The following is a 15827-nucleotide window of genomic DNA, read 5'->3' on the forward strand; positions in this document are numbered from 1 at the left end:
AATAGAGGAGAGGATATTGGACTGGCCAACCATATCCTGGGGTTCTTCTAGCCCTGGTCATCCATTCCAGATTTCATGACTATCCTGGATAGGGCCATGTTCTGCTTCATGGTACTCCTTGACTCTTGAAATATTGATTTCCATTCATAAGGCCCACACTAGATTCACTCTTTGCTATCCTTTCATAGCATTTTTCTCATGCACAGTTAAGTCACAAAAAGATACATGCTAAACTCTTTCTGCTTTTCTTCTGAGTATAAATACAAATGAGTTCTTTTCTAGTGCATACATATGTAACAGCTGCTTAGAAATTATAAGGAAATGACCATTTTACAATGTCCATCATGTGATGGTGACTCATCCTTGTTTTCTAGAAAGCTTGCTATACATGAAGGGTCATCTGGGCCCTTGATTAACCTCAAGAAAAGGAAGTTTCTGAGTCTGAAACTCTGGACAACTTTTGAAGCATTTTGATAAAAAAAAAAATGAGCATCCAAGGAAAAAAATATGACCTGAACTTTCCCTTTCCTATATCTTCCCTCCATGGGGTCTCAGAGGTGTCTCCAGTAGACACCTCTGTTCAGAGTGCTGTGGTTTCCCTGAGAGAGAATGAGCAGAATGAGACAGAGCCTGGACTCAGGAGCAGGAGCCAGGATCACATGTGAGCAGGTGTTTCTGTATAGCACAGCTCCATGAAAATCTGTCTCTGCCAATATGGATACCTGCTTCACAGTTCTGTCATGCATGAGGCATTGTATCAGGAACCAAGGGGAAACAGGTGGCAAGAATTCCACTTGCCTTTAGCGAGCTTTGAACTTGTAGGGGAAGACATAGGAAGATGACAATAATGCAAACAGAATAAAATAAAGGCTAGAATGGAAATAAAAGCAGAGATTTGGGGAGGGAGTGACCAAAGCTAAAATGGAGGACCAACACAAGGATGCCTTCATGTATTTTAGCTTCACATATTTTGCATAGTGGAGAATGGATATTCCAGGCTGAGGAAACAGGGTGAGTGAAGACATACAGCATGCATTTCATGTCAGTGTCTCGTTGTGTAGCATTGGGCAAGCTACTCAACTTTTAAAGTTTGATTGCTTCATTGTAAAACTGAGTTAGTAATACTTCATAGGGTTCAGAAAGATTAAATGAGATTGTGTTTGTGAGAGTTCAGTGTTAATTTTCTTTCCTTTATCTCCAAATGTCCAAAATTCTCCCACCTCTACATCTTTGCTCAGCTTGTTTTTCCTTTGGGGTTTATTCTACATCATTCACCCATGGAATTTAGATGTTTCTTTACTAGTTATCCTAGGCTGCTCCTTGACATAGAATGGACAGCATGGATTTATCACAGGGAATAACAAATGTGGCTAGCCAGAAGTCAAGTTACAGTCTAAGGTATTCTAAGTAAAGGTAAGCTTGTGTGTAGTGGTTCTAATAGGCTGGAATAAAGACTAAGGGTAATCAGTTCATTCATTCATTTACCTACTTATTTACTCATTGAAGATGGGGGACCTTTGGTTCAGGAACATGATTGGAGCTGAAGACTGAGTAATACATAAGATAAACCTGATTCCTAACTCATGGAGCATCTCTGCCAGCAGAGAAGCCATATCTTTTAAAAATATTTATTTATTTTTAATTTACTTGGAAGGCAGGGAGAGAAAGAGAGAAAGGAGATGGAGGGAGGGAGGAAGTGAGGAAGGGAGGGAGGGGGGGAGAGAGAGAGAGAGAGAGAGAGAGAGAGAGAGAGTATTTCCATCTCTTTGTTCATTCTCAAATACCTACAACAACCAGTGCTGGGCCAGACTGAAATCAGGAGCCTGGAACTATATCTGGGTCTCCCATGTGGGTGGCAGGGACTCAAGCACTTGAGCCATCATCTGTTGCCTCTTTGGATGACCATTGCCACAAAGCTAGATAAGAAGCAGAGGAGCTGGGACTCAAACCAGGCACTCTGATATGTGATGCTGGCATCCCAAGCAGTAGCTTAACCTGCTGTGCCACAACACCACCCTGAGAAACCATGTCTTGCACATGAAATCACAGTCGTGATGGTGCCTTAGTCTGTTTGTACTGCTCTAACAAAATATCATAGACTGAAACACCAGAAATTAATTTCTCACAGTTCTGGAGGCTGGATCAAGGTACCAGCAGATTGGGGCCTGATGAGGGTCTGCTTTCTGATTCATAGACTGCCCCTTCCAATTGTATCCTCACATGATAGAGGGCTTAGGGAGCCCTCTGAGATTTTTTTTTTATAATGGCGCTAATCACATTCATGAAAACTCTGGCATCATGATCCAATCACCCAAATGCCCCACCTACAAATACTCTCATTTGGGATTAGGTTTCAAGTATGAATTTTAGGTGGGAGGGGCACAGGCATTCACTGTATAGTGGGTGGTTATTAAGAAAACAGTACCTCACTTGGCTAATCCTCTGCCTGCGGCGCCAGCACCCGGGTTCTAGTCCCTGTTGGGGCACCGGATTCTGTCCCGGTTGCTCCTCTTCCAGTCCAACTCTGTGCTATGGCCCGGGAAGGCAATGGAGGATGGCCCAAGTGCTTGGGCCCCGCACTCGCATGGGAGACCAGGAGGCAGCACCTGGCTCCTGGCTCCTGGCTTTGGATCGGCACAGCGCACCAGCCGGAGTGGCCATGTGGGGGGTGAACCAACAGAAAAGGAAGACCTTTCTCCCTGTCTCTCTCTTTCTCACTGTCTAACTCTGCCTGTAAAAAAAAAAAAAAAAAGGCAGTAGAATGGGATACTATGGAGATATGTGCCAGGGAGACCCTGAGCTACTCCAGGAGGTCAGAAGATGTCTTGCTGAGAAAGCCAAATAACAGATAGGAAGGGTAGGATTTCGTTAGATAAAGAGTTAGATGCAGACAAAGAGATTTGTGTCCCAGGCAATGTGGGCATGCAGAGACCCCACAGCTAGAAGGACCATGGTGTGTTAGAGAAACTGAGTGAGGGCAAGTGAGGCAGAGGCTCAGAAAGGGAGAGGCAAAGTGGTTTGAGCTGGGACTCAAGAGACAGGCAAGACCAAGCCCTGGGTAACTTCATAAATATGTTATGGACATTGGATTTATCCTGCAGGCAGTTTTGAGGTGCTTTAAGCAGGAGAGTGGAAAGAAAGACCAAGATGGATTCTCAAGGGAGAGCAAATGTGGGAGAAGGCTATTAGTCAGTTGGATGAGAGATGAAGGTGGCTTGGTCTTGGTGGGTGGCAGTGGAGAGTTAGAGAAGGGGTGTATTTGAGTTATTAGAAGGTAGAAGCAACATGACATGGAGATTGGTTAGAAGTGGGGTATGAGGAAGATGGATGGCTCAAGGGAAACCACCCACTAGGATGAATATTTGAGTTGTGTGTCTTCTGGAAGGGGCAGCCAGGAGCACCAAAGCTCCATGGTCTGAGAGAAGCACTGAAAGACTTGGAGAAAATGACGTGGAGCTTGAGGAGCCCAGTGGCAGTTGCCTGCCTGAGTTTAGAGGTCAGAGAGACCAATGTGCTGGAGCCCAGAGATAGAAGTCTTGGGAGGGGTGAGGCAGTTGGAGAGGAAGTGTGGGCAGTGAGGCATACCTGACAGTCGGTAGGGGTGCACCTGGGCAGCAGTAGACAAGGGAACATGGAGAGCATGGTGTCCTGGGAGTGCAGGGAGCTGACACCTGTGGTCTGCCCACATGGAGAGGCAATCAATGTGCCATGCACTTCCCCGCACAGCCACATCCTCCCTGGCTCACCTTTGGAATTTCTTATTGATGCTCCCCCCCCCCCCCCCCCCCCCCCGCTCCTCTGACTTTGTTCAACCACCAGGGGCCTTATTCTTCTCCACTCCCTCCCCAACCTCACTCTCAACTCTTTCTTGACTTTGAAGAAAATGTATGATAAAATCTTCAACTTAGAATCATCCCTAGAACATAACTTTGTGCACTTGGTAGGCATTTGTGGTTTTAAAACAGTGAGTTTGGGGGTGGGCGATGTGGTGCAATGGGTTAAGCTGCTGTTTGCCTCTGCTTGCCATATCTATATTCCACACTGGAGTGCTGGTTCTAGTGTCCCAGGTACACTGCTTCCAATCTACTCTCCTGCTGATGCATCCCGGAAGCATCCGATGATGGCTCAAGTGCTTGGGGGATCCTGATGGAGTTTCAGGTGAGCGTTTTGGCCTGGCCCAGCCCTGCCTGTTTTGGACATTTGTGGAGTGAATCAAATGGAAGATAGCTTTCTGTCTGTCTGTCTTCTGCCCCTCAGGCAGACGAAAATCAACTAATTATTCTTTTTTTTTTTTTTTTTAGAAGATGAGTTAGGAAAAAGCAAGGCTTTATGTTATAGTGTGTTTTCTGTTGCTATAACAAAATGCCTGAGGTTGATTTGGTAATTTATACAGAATAGCAGTTAATCTGTCTCATGGTTCTGGAGGCTGGGGAATCCAATAGCTTGAAGCCCATATATGCTGAGGGGCTTTGAGCTGTGTCATAATGTGGTGGAGGGCATCACATGGAGAGCAGATGACTCAGGTCCCTCTTCTTCCTGTAAGGCCACTAATGCTATCTTGGGGGCCCCTCCGTCACGACATCTGATCCTAATCACCTCCCAAGACCTCACCTCCAAATACACTAACAATTGTATTTGGGTTTAAGTGCCCAGCACATGATCTTTTGGGGGACATACCCACACCATAGCACGTTACCTTGGGCCTGAGAACTTTGCTTTTATGAAAGTTACTGACTATAGTAAAAGCATAGGCATTACGGTGTAATGGAATTTTAAATTGTGAAAATTGAGAATAGATATCATCATGCTTTAATTAATACTTGACAGATGTATTTTTCTAAGATTTATTTATTTATTTGAAAGTCAGAGTTACACAGAGAGAGGAGAGGCAGAGAGAGGTCTTCCATCCGATGGTTCACTCCCCAGATGGCCGCAACGGCCGGAGCTGTGCCGATCCGAAGCCAGGAGCCAGGAGTTTCTTCTGGGTCTCCCACATGGGTGCAGGGGCCCAAGGACTTGGGCCATCTTCTACTTTTTTCCCAGATCATAGCAGAGAGCTGGATTGGAAGAGGAGCAGCTGGGACTAGAACCGGTGCCCATAGGGGATGCTGGCGCTTCAGGCCAGGGCGTTAACCACTGCGCCACAGCGCCGGCCCCAACAGATGTATTTTAAAAGTATCCCTTGGAGCAGGCTTTTGGCACAGTAGTTAAGACACTGCTTGGGATGGTTACATCTCATATTGGAATGCTTGGGTTTGAGTCCTAGCTCCTCTACTGGTTCCAGCTTCCTGCTAATGCAACCCTGGAAGGCAGAGGTGATGGGTCAAGTAGTTGGATTCCTGCCACCTGTATGGGAGCCCCCGATGGAGTTCCTGGCTCCTGGCCTCTGCCCTGGACTGTTGGGGACATTTAGGGAGTGAACCAGCAGATGGACATTCTCTTTCGTCTTTGTCTTTCTTTCTGCAATTCAAATATATCTGTATGTCTGTGTCTATATACTTAAATGCAGTTCAGAATAGGATAGAAGAGGAGAACAATAATAAAGTATGTCAGAAATAGAAAATGGGTCAGAGATGGAGAACTTGTATCAGAGGAAGGGGAAAAGGCTGTAGAGACGGTGAGGTGGGAGCAGATTGTGGTGGGCTTTCCAAATTTAATATCTGAATTTTCATTTATGGGCAATGAGGGTTTAGAGCAGAGAACAAGGTGATACAGAAGATTCTGACAGTGGTGGCCACAACAGATTAGCACAAGAAATGAGTTAAGTCTGGGAGCTCAATCTGATGTTCCTGGTGAGGAGAGTGTGGACTATGTGAGGCAGTGATGGGACCACCAACAGGTGGGAGGAAGGGACGGAGGAAATGGCTTTGAGGAGGGAAGTCATCCAGTATGCAGGATTGTGGAAGAGGACTCCAGGATGACATCAAGAGCTTAAGTCTGGGTGACAGAAATAGAGAAGTCCAGAGGAGGAAATGGTCTGGGGAGGAAAATGATGATTTTGCTTTAGACAATCTGAGTCATAATGTAGGGTAGGCTTAGTAGATTAAGTATTTCCCAGGTTTCCCCATGAGTTAGTTCTGCTTTGTCTGTGAGCTCTGGGAATTTCTATAGATCTGAACCAATGAACTTGTAGTGTGGAAAGGGAGTTCGTAGAAACAAAGTGCCAAGAGGGGAAGTGACACAGTCCCGGTCTCTGAGGTTTGACAGAGGTCACTGGACTTTTTGACTGTTTCAGATTTCCTCAAATGTAGCCTGGAAGACTGTAGCTTGCACGTCAATGGCAAACTTCTAGTATTTAAAACGAGGAGGGAGGGAAGTCTGGATTAATTAATGAATGGGAGACAACAAATCATTTGAAAAAAAAATTAAAAAAAAGGTGACATTTTCTTCCTCCTGCCAAATAAATTAAAGGCTTAAACACAAAGAAGTTAAACCATAGAATTATCAGAAGAAAATAAAGACCAATATTTAGTAATCCTGTGGATAAATTTCCTTAGGATGAACCTATAAAAATGGAATCCGGGGTCCAAATGTCTTTAGAACAATAGAGTTTTTGATGCTTTGCTGCTCAGCTGCCCTCCAGGAAACTGTCCCTTCCTCTTGCTACCTGCACTGTATGACAGTGTCCACTGCTATGCATTTTCACCAATGAGGGCTATTTTTGCTTTTATATTTATTTATTTGAAAGGCAGAAAGACAGACAGGAACCGACAGCGAGAAATCTCCTATCTACTGGTGTACTACCCAAACACCCACAACTGCTGGGACTGGTCCAGGCTGAAGCCAGGAGCCGGAAACTCAATCTGTGTCTGCCTGTGGGGGGCAGGAACCCAAGCACTTGAGCCATCATGTATTGTCTCCCAGGATGCACATCTGCAGGAAGCTAGGATCAGAAAAGAGCTGGGACTCGAAACCCAGGCACTCAGATATTGGATGTGGGCATCCTAAGCAGGGGCATCTTGACCACTATCAAATACCTGCCCTTATTTTTACTTTTAAAAGTAATAGTATAAACTCATCAACACAAGTGAAACAAATGTTTTGCCCATTTTGGTCTGCATTTTAGTTGGTGATATCACTGGCTAGATACACACCAGTATGTCAAGAGCAGAAATATTTTCATGGTGGAATTATAGTTGTTTAAAATGTTCTTCTTTGTGTTTTTCTGTATTTAAAAAATCTTGTATGATAACATATATTAATGTTGTTATAATAAGGAAAACTTTTCTTAATGTTTAGAAACACTAAAATAATATTTTGAAAATGTCTTCCTGACTATGAAAATTTTGCAAGGAGATCTTTGGCCTTCAGTTTTTGGAAACATTCTCTTCTGGGCTTCTGAAGGGATGCTTTTCTTCCCACTGGACCCCTGGGTGGCGTTTTTAGCAGTGGACCCTTACACAGAGGTCCTTCCAAGTAAATCTGGAAAACAGAATTGACCCCATGCTCTGCATCACTTACTATTCTGGGAAGTCTTCCTGTCCAGCCCTCATCACCACAGTGAGGCCCTAGACTCATTATGTACTTGCTTAATGTCCACTTGCGTTGTCTTCAAGCCAAGCTCTATTATAATCTGCCATTTCCTATCCTGGCTCTTCAGTTTCATTAAGCAAAAATTTTTAGAAAACTTTGAGTATGTGCCTTCAGATTAGGATGTCGGAACTGTTTCCCTAGTCCAGCCTCTTCCTAAAGGCAGGAATGAGCGCCTTCTTCCACTGCACTCCTATGAAGATGGGAGTGATTAGGGGATGAGACCCTTGGTACTTTGTGAAGCAGCCCATTCTGCAGCTGGACAGCTCTGTTGTTCCAATGTTCTCCCTTCTGGTGCATCAGTATCTCTGAGGTCCTCTGTGGGTCCCATTTGTTTGTCTTTGGCATAACCTTGAAGCAGCACAGAAGGTCTGATGCCACAAGGGAGCCCTTAGGAATCTTATGCCCCCCCTAGTCTTCTCCAGCTGCCCCTCCCCCTCTCAAAGAGACCCCTTGTGGCACTGAACTTGAACTTGGATACTCCCATACAGGATGTGGGTGTCTCAAACAGTGTCTTACTGCTGTGTCAAAGATCTGCTCCTAGATTGGAGTTTTCTATCATCCTAGATTGGAGGAGTCATACCTCATAAAGGAGTTGTGAAAATCAAAAGTCAAATTTCCTTATAAAACAAGAAAGATTAAAAAAATATTCAAGTTTGCTTTGTGTTTGCTATGCTCCTTAAAATATTTGGAAATTTGCTTCTTTCATAGCAATGTAACTGATCTATGTAATTTAGGCAAATTAACTATTCCGATGTTCCCATTTTATAAGTGAGAAAACTGAGCCCCTGGGAAGTTCAGTGAGCTGCACATGGTTACTTGACTTAATATGTTACTAGACCAGGACTAGAGCCTGCTGCACCTCCCTATCAGCCGCTTGCTTTTTTCTGTGTGGGCATGTGCCCTGTGGCACCTGGCATGGTTGAACCCAGTGGGATTACCAGTTTGAAACTAGTTCCACTTACTGCTAAAGACTGGTCCATCAAGTAACAAGTGTCTCCTCAGTGCCAGACACAGTTTGAGGGGCAAAAGAGGATACAAATGGAACTCATATTCTCTGGGTGTCACTACCCACCTATTCGTGTGTCTAAAATTAAAAAACTGTTAATATCAAGTGTTGGTGAGGATGTGGAAGAACTGGAGCCATCATACATTGCCAATGGCAATGTAAAATGGTACAAGCACTTTGGTGAACAATTTGGTGGTTTCTTAAAGAGTTTAGCATCTGTCTACCATATGACCCAGCCCTTCCATTTGTAGGTCTTCATTTACCGAAAAGAAATGAAAGCCTATGTTTATAAAAATACCTATACAGGAATGCTCATAGCAACTTTATTTGTTATTGCTAAAAGAAGAAACAACCCCAGATCATCAAAAAGTGAAAGGATAAATGAACAGTGGTCCATCCACACGATAGAATATTACTTAGCAATGAAAAAGGACAGGCCTAATAAGACACATAACACTATGGAGGAATCTCAAAAATAATTGTGCTGAAAGAAGCCAGGTGAAAGAGAGTACTGATACAGTATGCTTTCGTTCACATAAAATTCTAGAAAATGTGAATGAACCGATGAGGGCAGCATGTATTGGAAGTCATCTGGTGTTGGGAGGCAGAGAGTGGGAAAGGAGGGGTTACAAGGGAGAAGGGGAAACTCTTGGGAGTAATGAATGTGCTCATTATCTTGATTGTGGTGAGTGTTTCACTGATGTGTATCTGTCAGTATGATCAAGTGTACTCTTCAAATTTCTGTTTTTTTGGTTGTATGTTAGGTATACTTCCATAGGGGCTGTTGAAAGGTTATACCTAGAGAAACAAAAGCAAACAAAACAAAACAAAACAAACCTCTCTGGGTGCCACTACTGTGAGTGGGTATAAAGGAACCCTAGTCACAATAATTCCAGTTTCTCTGTCTCCTGGCCCCTTCTGACTTGGAACTGGGAGGTGCCTGTGGGCCTCCCTGGGCATATCCCAGAGCCCAGTGCCTGATCCGATGGCAGCAGCCAGGTGCTTCTCCTGGTCTCCCATGGGGTGCAGGGCCCAAGCACTTGGGCCATCCTCCACTGCACTCCCGGCCCAGAGCAGAGAGCTGGCCTGGAAGAGGGGCAACCGGGACAGGATCCAGCTCCCCGACCGGGACTAGAACCCGGTGCGCCAGCGCTGCAAGATGGAGGATTAGCCTAGTGAGCCGCGGCGCCAGCCGAGAGCCCACTGCTTATAAACTGTCCTAGCAGCTGAGGCCCTCCATGACACTCTGCCGCTGCTGCTGCTGAGAGCCAGCTGCCTGTGAAGCTTCACGGACACCAGCCTGGTTCTGCAGTGGGTGACCAGAGGAGGAAGCTGAGGCCTGGCTCTCTGCAGAGGACCCGTGGGACTCAGGACAGCAAGGCTAGTCTGCATCTTTGCAGGAGAGAGGAGAACAGGAGAACAAGCCCCTTGCCCACTCTGTGTCCCGGGCAGTTTTGCACCCACCTCTCAGTTTTTAGTGAACATATCTTCTGTGATTTCCCATGGCAGCGCAGATATCTCTGCAGGTTCTCCCACCCCTGCGTGCAGACAGGCTAATGCATGTGAATGACTTCCTGCTGCTTGCCCTGCTGCATGCCTGGGCTTGAGGTTCCCAGCCTGGCACAGCGAGGCCTCATCAGGGGCATTCCCACCCCACGGTGGTGCTGGGTCTCGCTGGCAGCTGTCCGTGGATGGAAGACCTCCTCCTACTTTCCGGTGCCTCTTCCTGGACTCTGAATTAGATGAGAAAGAAAGTGAGGAAAGAAAAGGAACTGACCTGGTCCCCAGACAGAAGGGGAGAAGAGCTGTAGGTCAGACTGAGTGGGGCTGATGTTCTTTCTGCTCCAACCTCTACTACATACACCTGCCTTTCTCTTTGCCCAGTCCTCTTAATATAGCTACATCTTAATTTTCCTAGAGACCCATGTTTATATATATCGTTATAAATATGTGCTTCAGAGCTGAACCATTTAATGCACTGGGTACTTTTCCTTTCCAGTTCAACATTTGCTTTTGAGTCAGTAAATGTCTTTTTATTTTTTTTTCTTCTCATTTCTACATAGTTGTTTATGTACTTATCTCTAGGGCTGGATATAGTTTCTATTGGTGGCCCTCTTTAAGAAAATAAATATATAAAATTATAAATACAAAATCAATATGATTATAAATATAACATTCCAAAAACACTGAAAAGGGCCCTTGCCAATTGAAGCTTGATTAGTTTCACATTAAGTCTTACCCCATTAATTTGACTCAGACTTTTTTTTTTGACAACTCTAGACTTTTTAATGTAAAACTTTCCTTAAGACATTCAGATGTAGTAGGTAGTGTCTTTGTGTCTTAGGGAAAATCACCTAGAGCTTCCTGAGCTGTTCCAATTTGGTCTGGTGGCTCTTTGCTGCTGTACCCACCTTTATTCTGGGATCTCCCTTCATCCCAGGATTCCTTTCACCTCAATCCCTTCTTAGATCTCCTTCTTCCTTCCGATGTGTTCTTCTGTCTTGCTCTATCCCCTTCAGTGGCTTCTTGGGCAAAGATGTATGAGAAGTAAAATATTATTTAGAAACATATATCTGACTACTTCATCCTGACATTTGGTTGATAACTTGACCGGGTCTAGAATTCTGGGTTAGAACTAATTTTCCTCCATGATTTTGAAGAGATTATTCCATTTTTTCTAGCTTTTGATATTACTACTGAGCAGGCTGACACTATTCAAATGGCTGAGTCTTTCCATGTGACTGTTGTTTTTTTCCTGGGATATATTTCTTTATTCCCAGAGTTCTGAAATTTCATATAGTGGATTTTTTTTTCATTCTTCATGCTAGGCACTCATTTGATCGTCCAATCTGGAAAAGTTGGTGTTGTTCAACTTCTGAAAACTTTATTTAATGTTTTTCCTTCTCTGTTTTTTCCCTCTTTAGTCTTTCTCTGGAATTTTTTGTTTGTTTGTTTCCTTAGTTTGTTTTCCACTCTGAATCTCCTGCTTCTGTCACCTACTATTCTTATTGATTCTATTCCATTTTCTAAATTTTTATCCTTTTGCTTTAGTTTCTGGGAGACTTGTTAAGTTTTTCCTCCCAACTCTTTATCAGTTTTTATTTCTCTTTTCATATATTTTGTTTTTTGAATATACCCTCCTCTTACCTCCTGTCCCCCACATAGTATTTTGTTCTTGTGTCATAGTCCTACTGCCTTTTTACTCTGAGGATTTTCATAATAGGTTTTTGTTTATTTTTAAAATTTTTTCTCTTTGGGTAATTTCTTTTTTCCCTGCTTTGTTTGGGTTTCCGTGTTAGTCTGATTTCTGTTACTTTAATGAAATAACTGAAGCTGGGAACTAGTAAAGAAGCTTGTTTAGCTCGCAGTTTTGGAGGCTGAAAGTTCAAATGGCACAGCACCAGCTCTGGTGAGGGCTCCCTTGGCTACATCACCTGAGGGTTGATGGCTCTACAATGGTGGGAGTGCATGTGAGAGGGAGAGATTACATCATCACACAGGAAGCCAAAGAGTCTGGAGTCCCATGATCCCATCTGTGGACACACCCCTAATTGACTTAAGGACCTTAAAATCTCCACACCACTTCCCAACCCCACAACCCTGAGGACCTGGCCTTCCACTCATGAACCACATCTAAACTGTGGCAGATTGGTTTGTTTTTATCTGCATTTTGTTAGACACTTTTGAAGATATTTAGATTTAGGTTTTTAAAAATAGGCAACTCAAAAGCTGGTTGGGAGCTGTGAGTAAAGTGGTGAGCTTGTTGGCTATGAGTGTCATTGTTTGATGACTTGGCAGGGCTGTTAGGATGGCCTCATTCCCACAGAAGTCTCTTTTAATTTGCCTGAAGGATACAGACCTGGCCACCAGGCACCTGCATATGGAATGGGAGAAAAAGGCTGAGATTCTCAGTATCATACTGTGTGCTCTCATTAATCATCCTGTTTTCAGTACTCATCCTACCTGAAAAGATGCCTGGTGTCCTCCAGTACAAAGACCTTTTTTATTTTCCACTTTTTAAAGAATTAACTTCCTATCTTCATCTATGATAAAGGTGATCTGGGGATATAACCATTTATTTTTTCTCTGTTAATGTCATTTTTATTATTACCAAGATATTAAATTATTATATTATTCTCCAAAAACCAATTATTGACAGATAAGAATTCCTCCATAGTCTTGTTGGCATTAAAAAAAGAACTTTACTGGGGTAAAACAGACATATGATCAACTGTAATATTTAAATTGTGCAATTTATGTTTTGATATACCCCCATGAAAACATCCCCAGAATCAGGATAGTGAATATATCCACCACTTCATAAATTTCAAGCCTCTTTATAATTTCTTTTCCCTTTCTTCATTACTAAGCAAATATCTGTTTCTATCATTACAAATTAGTCTACTTTTTATAGAGTTTTATATAAATGAAATGATACAATATGTACTTTTTGGAGTTTCTATTTTTTTTTTTTGTAAAGATTTATTTATTTGAAAGGCAGAGTTACAGAGATACAGATAGATGGAGAGAGAGAGAGAGAGAGAGAGAGAGAGAATGAATCTTCCATCTGCTGATTCACACCCCAAATGGCTGCAACAGCTGGGGCTGGGCCAGGCCAAAGCCAGGAGCCAGGAGCTTCCTCCAGGTCTCCCACGTGGGTGCAGAGGCCCAATCACCCAGGCCATCCTCTGCTGCTTTCTGAGGTGCACCAGTAGGGAGCTGGATGAGAAATGGAACAGCTGGGACCTGAACCACCTGGCATCACAGGTGGAGGCTTAAACCTTTTATGCCACAGTACTGGTCCCAGGGTTCCTATTTTTAATTAGCTTCCCAATAATCATTCTTACTGTAGTCATTCCTTTGATCCCACTCTCAAGGGCAATAGATGCTGATTAATTCTTGACTTTTCCATTGCTCACACAGGCTGAGGTTCCACCTGTCCAACTGCTCTCCAGCTTTCAACTGTTTTTCTTTCTTTTATTATTATTATTTATTTATTTGACAGGTAGAGTTACAGTGAGAGAGACAGAGAGAAAGGTCCTCCCTCCATTGGTTCACTCCCCAAATGGCCGCTACGGTCAGTGGTGCTGCACCGATCCGAAGCCAGGAGCCAGGTGCGCCCTCCTAGTCTGCTTGGGCAGGGGCCGAAGCACCTGGGCCATCCCCCACTGCCCTCCCAGGCCACAGCAGAGAGCAGGACCAGAAGAGGAGCAACCAGGACTAGAACGTGGCGCCCATATGGGATGCTGGCGCTGCAGGCAGAGGATTAACCTAGTGCACCATGGCGCCGGCCCCAGCTGTTTTTTTTTTCTTAAGAAAACTCCTGTGAGAGGCTGGGAACTTCTGAACTGATGCTGTGAATGTGATCTCAGTGAAGCAAGTGCCAGGCAATTGCTTGACTGACCTAAAGCAGTTATCCCCATACTCCCCAGTTGTTGCTGTCTCCCCTCCTATTCCCCCTCCTATTCTTCCCAGCCCTGTGGGTTTGTGCCTTTAAAACTTTCTTTAATGTTGAATGAGGTTCGGGGATAGGAACAGACTGAGGCACAGGAGTGTGTGTTTTCCGTCTACTTCTGGAATCCCAGGCTGTTCAGGGATGAAGATTGTTTACAAGAATGTTCTGCAGTGATCTGAGATGTCAAAGAGGTTTCAGAGAGCAGGTTTGAAGGCAATTGCTGGATAAAAATAGCCATTTCTGGTTTCTACTTCGCTAAAGTCAGGCTGCCCACTTATTTCAGAAAGTCCAGGCAGGAGGCAAAGCCAAAGCAGGCATGAAGAAGGGAACCACAGAGGGCAGTAATTCATCATTAGTCAAGATGTCTTCAGTGCCTGAGCCTCTCATGTTTCAAGAGGAACTGCCCAAAGAGGAAGACTTCTGCAACCCAGGGCTCAGAGGGATGTGCACACCGCCTTATGTTGAACGGTGGATCCAGAACCCGTCACTAACCTAACACACCCGTGATGGCTTTGGGCTGAGTAGCCCTTTCATTTTATGTAGCTTATGTTGCTTGTCTCCATTCAACACAAGAGAATAGAAAGGATTCCTGTGGAGCCGTGGATGGTGAAGGACATGGTTCCTTGAGGAAGAAAACATCTCTTTGGGATTCATATTGATGGTTACTGCAGACGGAGCTTTTTAAGGTCCCCAGAATGTCCGACTTAAAGACTATAGAGTGCACAGCATCATATTCCTTGTAGAATGTGTTAACGATTAAAGACGAGAGTAGCTGCCACCAGAACACTGCAGTGGATGCTGTCCCCCCACAGGTGCGGCTGTTATCTCATTCTTTTTCTGCAGAAAGAGCTGCTCAGTATCTATCTTTTGTTAAACCATCTTAAAAAGTGCAAAGACAATTCCTGGACAAATGGAATTCAAACATGTTTGTTTTTGCACAAAGGTGTTTTTTTTTTTTTTTTTTTTTTTTTTTTTTTTAATTGGTACACATGAGAGGTCCTCAAAAAAGTCATGGAAAATATGTTGTGAAAAAAACTATGCATGGATTTAAAAAAAAAACTTTGTGCTAAAATAACCTTTTAATTACATTTCTTCATGCTCTCAAATGGTTATATTTGGTATTCAATAAAAAGTAGATTCCCCCTCCTCCCTCTTTTCCTCCTTTCTTTCTTGTTCTGCAGAAATTTCTTTGGGAAACTCCCACACAGGAGGCTGTGCCAGACCATCTTGCAAGGATAAAAGACTTATTGCAGCTCAATTCAGCGTCAGGTGAGGCCCATGGAGATCTCTCTGGTGTCTCAGAGGATGAAGTCTTATTTTCTGTGTTTTTGGCAGGAAAGTGAGAGTAGGAAAAAAGGAGGGAGTCACAGATGAACCATTCAGTATAGAGGTTATGGGGCCTGGTGTCACAAAAAGAACTGTGAGTGCCCTGAGACTGCAGGGTCTCAGCTGATGAGGAGCAGCCTGAAGTCTAGGGAGGACTTTTTGGTGGCTGAGTAAGAAGTTCTTTTCACACTCAGGGAGGCCACAAGGCTGATGAACTAGGGTATGGAGAGACATCTCTGGGACAGCCTTGGGAAGTGGGCTTGGGTTGACACTACAAAGTTCATGCTGATGAATCTTTATTCCTGATCTTCGAAAATGGAATCCAAGGCCTCCTGAGCCCAGAGGGTGCGGGAAGGAGGGAGGAGTGGTGGATGGAGCTTAGGGCTAGGGCATCCATAGAGCCACTACCCAGCTGCCTCTCAGGGGCTCTGCTGATGTCACACCAACTATGAGAAATTCTTGGCCTTTGGGTGATACTGTCAGAGGGAATCTCATTATATCATCTAT

This window comes from Oryctolagus cuniculus, chromosome 2 (assembly GCF_051225735.1).
Source record: "Oryctolagus cuniculus isolate XC-2025 breed Fujian yellow rabbit chromosome 2, ASM5122573v1, whole genome shotgun sequence".
Taxonomy (NCBI): domain Eukaryota; kingdom Metazoa; phylum Chordata; class Mammalia; order Lagomorpha; family Leporidae; genus Oryctolagus; species Oryctolagus cuniculus.